We start from the raw sequence: 10,253 nt of genomic DNA, 5'->3' as shown, positions 1-10,253 counted from the left end.
TGCCAAGCCCAAGTTGACAAGCAAAAAGGCACAGTCCAGATGTTACCAAATCACACGGCACACCATTACTTTAAGTCCATGGGAAGTCCCAAGGTTGGCAGAGCATGGCAGGCTGCTGAACAATGACATGGCTACATGCAGGGTTCAAGGTGCCATAAGCTAGAGACCATTCCCAAAGCTGCTTCTTATATATGAAAAACAGATCACATATCTAAAGGCAGCTACTCAGCTGCTTGTGGTAGATCTCACCACAGAGTTGATTGCCAGTCTCATCATGGGGAACAGCTACCACCAGCTGCCCAGCCACTCAACCAGGCCCAGCCAAGTTGACATAAAATTTAACTACCACAATGGGTCTAACTACTTGATATAGAATGACTGTGTCTCTCCAAAATATGTGTTGGCATTCTTACCCTTATTCTTCTGGATGTGACCATATTTGGAAACAGAGTTTTCTTTGTTATGTTAATTACACCACACCAATGTAGTTGTTGTTGTTAGGTGCCATTGAGTCATCTCCGATTCCTAGCTACCCTACGCACAGCAGAACGAGACACCTCCCAGTCCTGTGCCAAATCCATGATCCTTGCTATTTTTGAGCCCATCACCACTGCCACTGTGTTAAACCATCTTGTTGAGGGCCTTCCCCTCCTTCATTGACTGTCCACCTTGCCAAGCATGACATCCTTCTCTAGTGAATAGTCCCTTCTGACAACATGACCAAAGTATGTGAGATGAAGTCTGGCCATTCTCGCTTCCAAGGAGCATTTCATCTGCCCTTTCTCCAGGGCAGATTTGTTAGTTCTTTTAGCAGTCCATGGTACTGTCAGCATTCTTCCCCAACACCACAACTCGAAAGCATCGACTCTTCTTCAGTCTTCCTTATTCATCGTCCAGCTCTCACATGCATATGTTGTTGTTGTTGTTATTTGTCGTCGAGTTGGCCCCGACTCATAGCGACCCCTCCTTGGGTTTCCGAGGCAGTATCACTACGGAAGTAGGATTGCCCAACCTTCCTTCCGAGGAGTGGCTGGTGGGTTTGAACCGCCAGCCTTCTGGTTAGCAGTCAAGTGCCTTAGGCACTATGCTACCAGAGCTCCTAAATATGTGGTGATTGAAGATACCATGGCTTGGTATTTCGTTAGTGTAGAGTGTGTCCTATACCTAATCACTGCTGAGCTATAAAAAGGTCAGATTAGACACAAAAGTAGCCACATACTGGGGAAGACTGATGCCATGTGAGGATCATGTACAACAAGCCAAGGGACCAAGAAGCACCAGAGACTACAGATAAAAAAGAAATAGATACTGCTGAGACCCTAATTTGAATCATCAACCTCAAGAACTATGAGAAAATAAATTTCTGTTCTTTAAAGCCACCCACTTGTGATATTACTGTTATAGCAACATTAGGTAACTAAGACACTACTTTATACCCTGGCCCCACCTATTGTCCAGCTCTCTGCTGTATTACTGTTTCATAAACCCCTTAAATGAGTTCTCTTAATGGGAACCCCCATGTTGGCATCTAGCCACTCTCATGGCCACCACTCGATGGATGAATAAATTCTTCTCTTAGCTCCTGGGCTTTCCTTTGTATCATTTCTGCTTTGTGAACTCACATCATAACACTCTAAACCACTGATTATGGTTCTTTGGCTGGTGTGTGTGTGTGTGTGTGTGTGTGAAAAAAATCTTAAATTTTGTTATTTTGTTACAAGAACAGTATAAGAATTTTTTTTGAACCATGTGCTAGCAGAATACCCAATCATTCCTGAACATTGTAGTGTACAATCTCTGCAAACAAGAGCCTTCACCTATATAACTCAATACCACCATCAAAATCTGGAAATTAATAATTTCTGTAAATTAATATTGATACATTGCTCCATCTAATCCTCTGATCCATTCATGTCTCACCTATTATCACAATAATATCCTTCCTAGCAAAATAACCCATATCAAAATCACATAATGAATCAAGCTATCATATCTATTCAGTAATGCTTAGGAACATCCCATTTCTCTCCCTGAGGGTCTTAAAAAAATGGCTGAGGATTGTTGTTGTTAGGTCCCCTGTGTTAATTCTGACTCATAGCAACTCTATGTTCAACAGAACGAAACACCACCCAGTCCTGTGCTATCCTCAAAATTGTTGCTATCCTTAAGCCCATCATCATAGCCACTGTACTAATCCATCTCATTAAGGGTTTTCCTCTTTTTTGGTGAGCCTCTACTTCACCGAGCATGATCTCCTTCTCCAGAGACTGGTCCCTTCTGATGACATGACCAAAGTACAAGAGATGAAGTTTGACCATTCTTGCTTGTAAGGAGCATTCCACTGTACTTCCTCTGATACAGATTTCTTCATTCTTCTTGCAGTCCTTGGTACATTCAATATTCTTCACCAACGCTACAGTTCAAAGGCATCAATTTTTCTGCAGTCTTCCTTGTTTATTATTCAGCTATCAAATGCATATGAGGCTATTGAAAATACCACGGCTTGGGTCAGATGCACCTTAGTCTTCGAAGTGACATCTTTGCTCAACACTATAAAGAGGTGTTTTGTAGCAGACTTGCCCAATGCAATACATCATTTGATTTCTTGGCATTGATTCTGGAGCCAAGCAAAATGAAATCCTTGATAACTTCAATGTTTGCTCCATATATCATGGTGTTGCTCATTGGTCCAGTTGTAGGGATTTTTGTTTTCTTTATGTTGAGATATAATACCTACTGAAGGCTGTAGTCTTTGATCTTCATCACCAATTGTTTCAATTCTTCCCTTTCAGCAAGCAAGGTTGTTTCATCTGCATATCTCAGGTTGTTAATGAGTCTTCCTCCAATTCTGAGGCTACATTCTGAACATGTTGTTGTAGTTATGTGCCGTCAAGTCGAACCTGACTCATTGGGTTGCCAAGGCGGTATCACTACGGAAGTAGATTGCCCAACCTTCCTTCCAACCTTCCTTCCGAGGAGTGGCTGGTGGGTTTGAACCGCCAGCCTTCTGGTTAGCAGTCAAGTGCCTTAGGTACTATGCTACCAGAGCTCCTATTCTGAAGATAGGGGAGATATAAATACTCCAGCTCCCTAACCCCCTGATTGGGCATCTCTGCGGTGTGACTTAAACTCTCTTGAGCAATCCCATGGGACTAAAGCCAAGTTACCTTTCACTGCACTTTGCTTGATACCACACAATTGCTTGTCCTCTTTCCTGTCCCAGTCCTACTTCCCCACTCCTCAACTATTTTTCTGGAAACATTTCCTTGAAATTTACTTTTACATGAATCCTCTGGGGCTGATTCTGGGGAACCTACCTGTTATGGATTGAATTGTATTCCTTTAAAATATGTGTTGGCTTGGAAATAAGATTCTCTTTCGTATGTTAATGGGTCCATATCAGTGTAGGGTGTGTCCTAAAAACCTAATTATCTCTGAGTTATGAGAAGCAGCATAGACTCAGAGATTGGAAGCACAAAGGGAAGAAGAGGAATGTTATCTGATGACATTGGAGGCAAAAGAATCTACAAGCTCGGGAAATCTAAGGATTGTTCGGCTACTGGAAGCCACCCATTTGTGTCATTTCTATTGCAGCAGCACTAGCAAACTGAAATGTCAACCTAAGATACTTAGAAAGATTGAATCCATTCTCCCTTACAATTGCCTTCTAAACTGGGCATTTTGTAGGCATACATACCCATATTAATACCTCTGTTTTTATCAGCGTATGCTAATTTAATAGTTACCATTTCTGCCTAAAGGATCAAACTATTATCAATACTTGCAAAACCAAGAAAGGGGCTAAGAAGATTTTCAATTTTCTAACTAGCTGATAAAGATCAGGAAAATCTTCAACCTCTCTAGAAATAAAATAATACAAAATAAAGCCACAATGGAATGCTATCTCTTACATACCCAATTAGCAAAAATTTTGAAAATTATTTTTTCTTGGCAAAGATAAGGTGAGATTTGCTCATACACCGCTGCTGGGAGTGTAAAGTGTTACCACCCTCTGAAAAGCAATTTGTCAAAATATATCAAAAGTCTTAAAATGTTCCAACCCTTTGGCTCAGTTTATGAAGTTTTAAGAATCTATCCTAAGGAAAGGAATTGGAAATTTTGAATAATGATTTATGTGCAAAGATGTTTATCATCCAGCATGAAACAAATTGGAAGCAAATGAAATAATCAAGACAGTGGAACGATTTAGTGAATGAAAGAACAGTTATCTAATGAAAGAATTTTATGCCACTGTTAAGAAACATAAGGAATATTTAATAATAATTTAAAAAAAAAGCAAGCTAATCATGGAAGAACAGAAGGGCAGTGTATGCACAAGGAGACAGCTCAGGGGGGCAGGAGTGCATGGGAGGGAAGGACACAAGGAAGAGGTAACTACAGGGAGGAAGTGGGAAGAGAGCTGTTACGTTGTGGGGAATTGCAGTCAATGTCATGAGACAAAATGTGTATGAACTGCTGTATGGAAAATGAATTTGCTCTGTAAACTTTCACCAAAATCACAATTTAAAAAAAATAAAGCAAAATAATGAGTTCATATACATCTATAAATAGCATTTCAACTACACAAAAATTTTTCCACAGGCAAAAAGATAAGGAAATGTAACAAAATATCAAAATTATAATAGTATTTATTTCTGTGTGATTTGGGGGGAGTGCAGTTTCTGGATGATTATTTTTCTTTCTTTTTTGTAGTCTCAAAATTTTCTGCAATAGATATTTGTTAATTTTCTAATTAAAAAATGCATGTTTAAAATCATTCCAAGTTTTTCCTCCTCTGTCTCCAGGACACAGACTATTGAGCCATGTGTGGCTTCATATTTTTTTCTTTATCCTGATAGTAAAACTTTACATCTACTTTGAAGAGGAAATTTTCTTGGAAACAGTTTACTGAAAGGCAGGTGACACTCTGTATTAAACTCTAAGGAAACATCTTAGCTGCAATTCTAGGAACACAAATTCCTTTGTATGTGAGTCTCTTACACATTTATATAGAAGAGGAGTTTTATGGATATTTGAAAGTATTCTTCCATTCTTAGTTCTTCTTTTGTCACTAAAACCATAGGAAATATTACATAAGTCATGAAATACACTGATAATGGTCTCTCAACTTTCATATCTGCCAAGAAGGAAATGAGGAAGGCAAGTCAATGAACCATGAAACACAAGAGCTTGAGTGAAAAAACAAAAACAAAACAAAACAAAAAAAAAATGATGCAACAAGAAATATGGAAAAAATATGCAAAATTAAAAATTGGAACCCTATTTCATGATGATACTTAGCAAATTTTCTGATGACATAAGAACATTATAAGGAAATCTGTAGTTTTTCCTGTTTAATACTTAGTAATCATCAATTAAATAGTCTCTGTGTACGTAATGGAAAACAGACTTTTCTGTGTTAAAGTTCCCAGGCTTCTTATCTAAATAAGTGGCCTGGCCCCATGCCCTGCTAAGCCACCTCTGAAAAGGATAAAATAGTAAACTACAAATCTTGTTTTAAAAGATTATAATGAGAATTGCCATTTTCTCCCAATTCTTCTACTTTAATTGGAAGTATACTCTGGTGCTCTTGGTAGCTAAAAGCAGTTGACTTTAAAGGATAATAGACATAATGTGTCATCAATGATGGAGAGGAAAGAGAACAATAAGCAAGGAAATAGCAATCAGATACACAGGGGTGGCGAGTCCCTGAAGGCAAGAGATGCTTAAAAGAAAGAGGATCAGGGGAAAGGGTGAGAGAAACCTAGGAAAACGAACTGTGGTGGGTGGTCAGGAAGCCAACAGCTGGTGTTTAAGCTTGGCCAAGAGAGAGAAGAGGACAGAAAGCACTGAAGAGGGACTTGAGAGATTGAAGGGGCCTAAGGAGAGAAGTGTGTTCAAAAGGTCCTGGGAAGTAATCCAAAGAACTATACACTGGTTTAACAAGGCCCCAATGGTTGCTAAGAGCAAGGATTTGGCCCAGAGCTGAGGGTTGGACTTGGAACCTTATAGGAAAGAACAAATAATCCCAGTAAAGGCCTGTGCTAAGACTCAATTGTCTAACCCAGAGGAGAGAAAAAGGAGAGAGAGAGAGAGAGAGAGAGAGAGAGGAAAACACAGAAACAGAAAGAGACAGAGAGAGAAAGATTTCTCATGTGGTTACCTCTATATTCTATGGTAAACTGAGTCAGTCCAATTAAATGAGCAGGCAAGGTAGATGTGGTTTGCCTTTTTTCTAAGAACTTTGGTGATCTCTTTGGTTTGAAGCAGCTTTGAACCACAGATGATGCATGAGGTAAAGTAAAAGTCATGAAGTTTTCTAGAACTCCGAAGCTTAACACCACAGAGAGTGATGAGCTTTTTCTTGCAGTGCCCTGGGAAGGTGCCCAGAAGTTGTATAAATTATCACTCTCAGCCTCTGGTGTGTTAGCAGGCAGGAAGGGGCCTTAAGCAAACTGGGTATGTGATAATGCTCAGTGCCGCATCAGCTGCCTTTCCCAGGCCACTCAAGGGGCCTTGTCTACAAACTGGAAACGATTTATTCCTGAATGAAGCCAACACATTATTCTCTAGGTTATAATCAGAAAAGAAGAAAACTGCCTATGCCCATGAGTAATTCCTGTTTAAGAGTACCTTACTGATTCGCCTCTCACAGCATCTTATACTCCAGGAGAGAGGCAGAACTTAGAGCTGTGAGCCAAGCTGTACTCACTTTGAGTTCTAACTTGGATTTGTTGTCAGTACAGCTGGTCCTATATCTCCTTGATCAGGCCTTCAAAACATCTCCCTGCATTTCTCCATCAATCAAAGAGAATTAAGCTATTTTCCCTAGGGACAGGGAGTGGGCACAAATTCATTCAAACCTTTGCAACCAAGGTGTGACTACAAATAGAGCTTGATACTAATGCATAGCCATGGCATGCCAAATGGAGGAGGTGTCACACTGTGCTGAGATGAAAAGATACAGACCCTGAGAGGTATGTGAGCCAAGTGAGAAAACAAAGAAGTTGAGATTCTATTTTTATCTGGCTAGTGGAAAACCAAGGGGGAGTCATTATGAATTGGGTCCAACTAGACAGCAAATAACAACAACAACAACAACTACAAACAGCAGTCAGATGGCTGCTACTAGGGCATGCTCCTGTCAAGAAGAAGCCCAGGATCACCCAGCAATCCCATGTATGACTTCTTATTATCATCCTCAGAGAAGCAGATGAGAAGGTGGTACTTTTCTGAAAAGACAAGCTACTTTGTATAGAGAGTCAAGAAAGGGAGAGGGCTGTATTGACATCTGCTTTCTGAAGCCAGGCTTCATGTGCCATTAGTAATATCCTATTTTCTCCCTTCTAGCTCCCTATCCTATGTTGACCATGTCACCCAAAATTCCAATACTGGCTTGGCTGCCCAAATTCCTTATATATTGTCCTCTCATTTGTCATTCAAGCATGTACTGAGCACCTACTATATACTGAGTCCATTTTTGCCAATCACCAGTTTCAGAGGCAGTATCTCTATGGAAGGAGATTACCCAATCTTTCTTCCAAAGAGTGGCTGATGGGTTTGAACCACCTGCCTTCTGGTTAGCAGTCAGATGCCTTAGGAACTATAACACCAGAGCTCCCTTTTTATTTTTTTGGTTTCTTTGTTTGTTTCAGAGATATGTAAGGAGCTCTGATTGGAAAATCTACTTTTGTACAGAGATACCACCTTAGAAACCTAAGGAGGGGTAGCTATAGGGACTGCTCCAGGGCAATGAGTGTGGTTTGGTTTTGGTTTAAGGAGCTCTGATAGCAGTGCCTAAGGCATCTGACTGCTAACCAGAAGGTTGGTGGTTCAAACCTACCAACCACTCCACAGAAGCAACACTGAGCAATCTACTTCTGTAAAGATTTACTGTCTCAGAAATCCAATGGGGGTTGCTATGAGTTGGCATCGACTTGACAGCAGTGGGTTTGGTATTTTTGGGGTTTGGTTAGAGATATGTAGCTGAGTAAGAAGCACTCCATACAATCTGCAGCTCACAGTGTAGCAAGGAGATGAATATAAACAAGTATGCTAGCCTGTAAAAAAAAAAAAAAAAAAGAAAAGAAAAACCCAACTCATTGCCACTGAGTTGATTCTGACTCATAACAGCCCTACAGAATAGAGTAGAACTGCCCCCATAGACTTTCTAAGGCTGTAGATCTTTACAGAAGCAGACAGCCTTGTCTTTCTTCCACTGAGCAGCTGTTGGATTTGAGCCACCAACTTTCTGGTTAGCGGCTGAATGCTTTAACCACTCCAACACTAAAGTTACTTGCTAGACTATAAGTCCTATAATAAAGGTAAATAAATGCTCTGGGGCTGCAAGGAGGAGAAAATAAACTTTGCATGTTGGAAAGCTAGAGCCTACTATTAGGGATGAAGAGTCCAGGTGAATCTTTTTAAAAGAAATGGTATTTCAAAAGATGGCAGAATAGGGAGAAAGACTGCACAGACCCTCCTCTACAAAGAAAAGGGGACCCAATTAACATAGACACAGAAGATAAACCTGGACCCCTGAGCCTTGAAGGGAAGGATAAAGAAGTGGACTAAACCCCAACCAGCAGAAAAATTTGCATGGAAATATGAAAAAAGGAAACATACAGAGCTGCGGTCTGGCAGCAATCCTGAGTAAGACTGATGGCATATAGCACAGACAGCATGGAGAGTGCTGAGTGGTGGTAGGACCTAAGAATTTAACCTAAAAATCAGCCCTGCTAGCCAGGGACTGCACAGAGGACTGCTCTAGTGGCTGGGGAATAAAACACGCAGCACCAGCAAAGAGAAAGGTGGGCTGAGCTGTGGACTTTTGCCTGTCCAGAAGGTACCACAATTTTGAATGTTTACAAGCAGCTTGACCATTTTGCATATTTAAAGAGACAGTGCTCTCTGAGATTCCAGGGGCTTAAGAATAGGTTCTGCTTGCCAGTAACCCCAAGGACACTCTGGACCTGAACGACTGAAAAGGTGTGACATTACCCTTGTTACTCTTATACCCCACACCCCTTGGTGAATGGGGGTGTGGCCATCCCCCACTCCCACAAACCTTCTGGGCCCTCAGGAACTCCATCCCAGTCTGTGTGCTCAGGCAGAGCCTGGGTGCCCTGCCCTACCCTCCCCAATTTTTTTTCTCTTTCTTTTTTTCTAGATTTTAGTTTGCTTGCATTTGTCTGTTTTAAAACTACTACTATTATTAATACATTTGTCCTTTTTACTATTATTATTTATTCTTCCCCTCCCAGGTCCTAGTTTTCAGCTCCTTTTCTTTTCCCTGTTCATAGTTACAATTTCTTTTCTTTTTTTTTTTTTTTCTTGTGGTTAACCCTGTTCCTTATTCTTCTTTTTTGCATTTTTTCCATTTTTTCTTCATTATTCTCCTCTACATTTTTTCTCTTATTGCCCTATCCGCAGATATTGCAGGTTTTCTTGTTTTTTCTTCTTCTTTTTCCCTTTTTTTTCTTTTTTTTTGGTTACTGTTCCTGTGTGATTACATTCTATATTTTTGTCCATGTGCTTTTAGTTTTTGATGGTTATTCAGTTGTAATTTTTGTCTAATTGAGTAGGAGACAGCAACAGTCCCCATAAGACACAAATACACCCACACCTCCTGCAACTTCACTTACTGACCGAGAGCCACCACCTCCTTCTCCATCAATGGGCCAATGATAAAAAACCACCAAGAAGAGGCTGAATAACCATTGGCCGCTCTTCACAAACAATAAACAGAGATCTTAATACAATAGCACCATGATGTCTCAGAGACAAAAGACCATCACAGTCCACACAAAGAAGCAAGATAAAATGGTAGAAACAAGGGAACAGAATACAGATCCAGAAAACATCCCTGAAGAAGAAGCAGCATTGGAACTCTCTCATAAGGAATTCAAAAGAATGATATTTAGGTATCTGCAAAGGATTGAGAGACAGACCAAAGAAAATGCAGAAAAAACCCTAGAAGAATTTTGGAAAAAAATACAAGAAAAAAATGACAAAATGAATGAAAAATTAGAAATTATTCTAAATCTACAGATAGAAACCCAGAAGATTAATACTAAATTGTCAGAAATAAATAACACATTGGAAGAGCAAAGGAGCAGAATTGATGCAAGGGAAGACAGAATTAATGAGATTGAAGACAAATACCTAAATACTTCTTTGGAAAGGGATCAATCAGAAAAAAAAAAAATTTAAAAATGAAGAAAGCCTAAGGTTCATGTGGGATACCATCAAAA

This window comes from Orycteropus afer, unplaced genomic scaffold, assembly GCF_000298275.1.
Source record: "Orycteropus afer afer isolate SDZICR_OR568_19922 unplaced genomic scaffold, OryAfe1.0 scaffold00026, whole genome shotgun sequence".
NCBI lineage: Eukaryota > Metazoa > Chordata > Mammalia > Tubulidentata > Orycteropodidae > Orycteropus > Orycteropus afer.
This window is presented reverse-complemented; position numbering follows the sequence as displayed.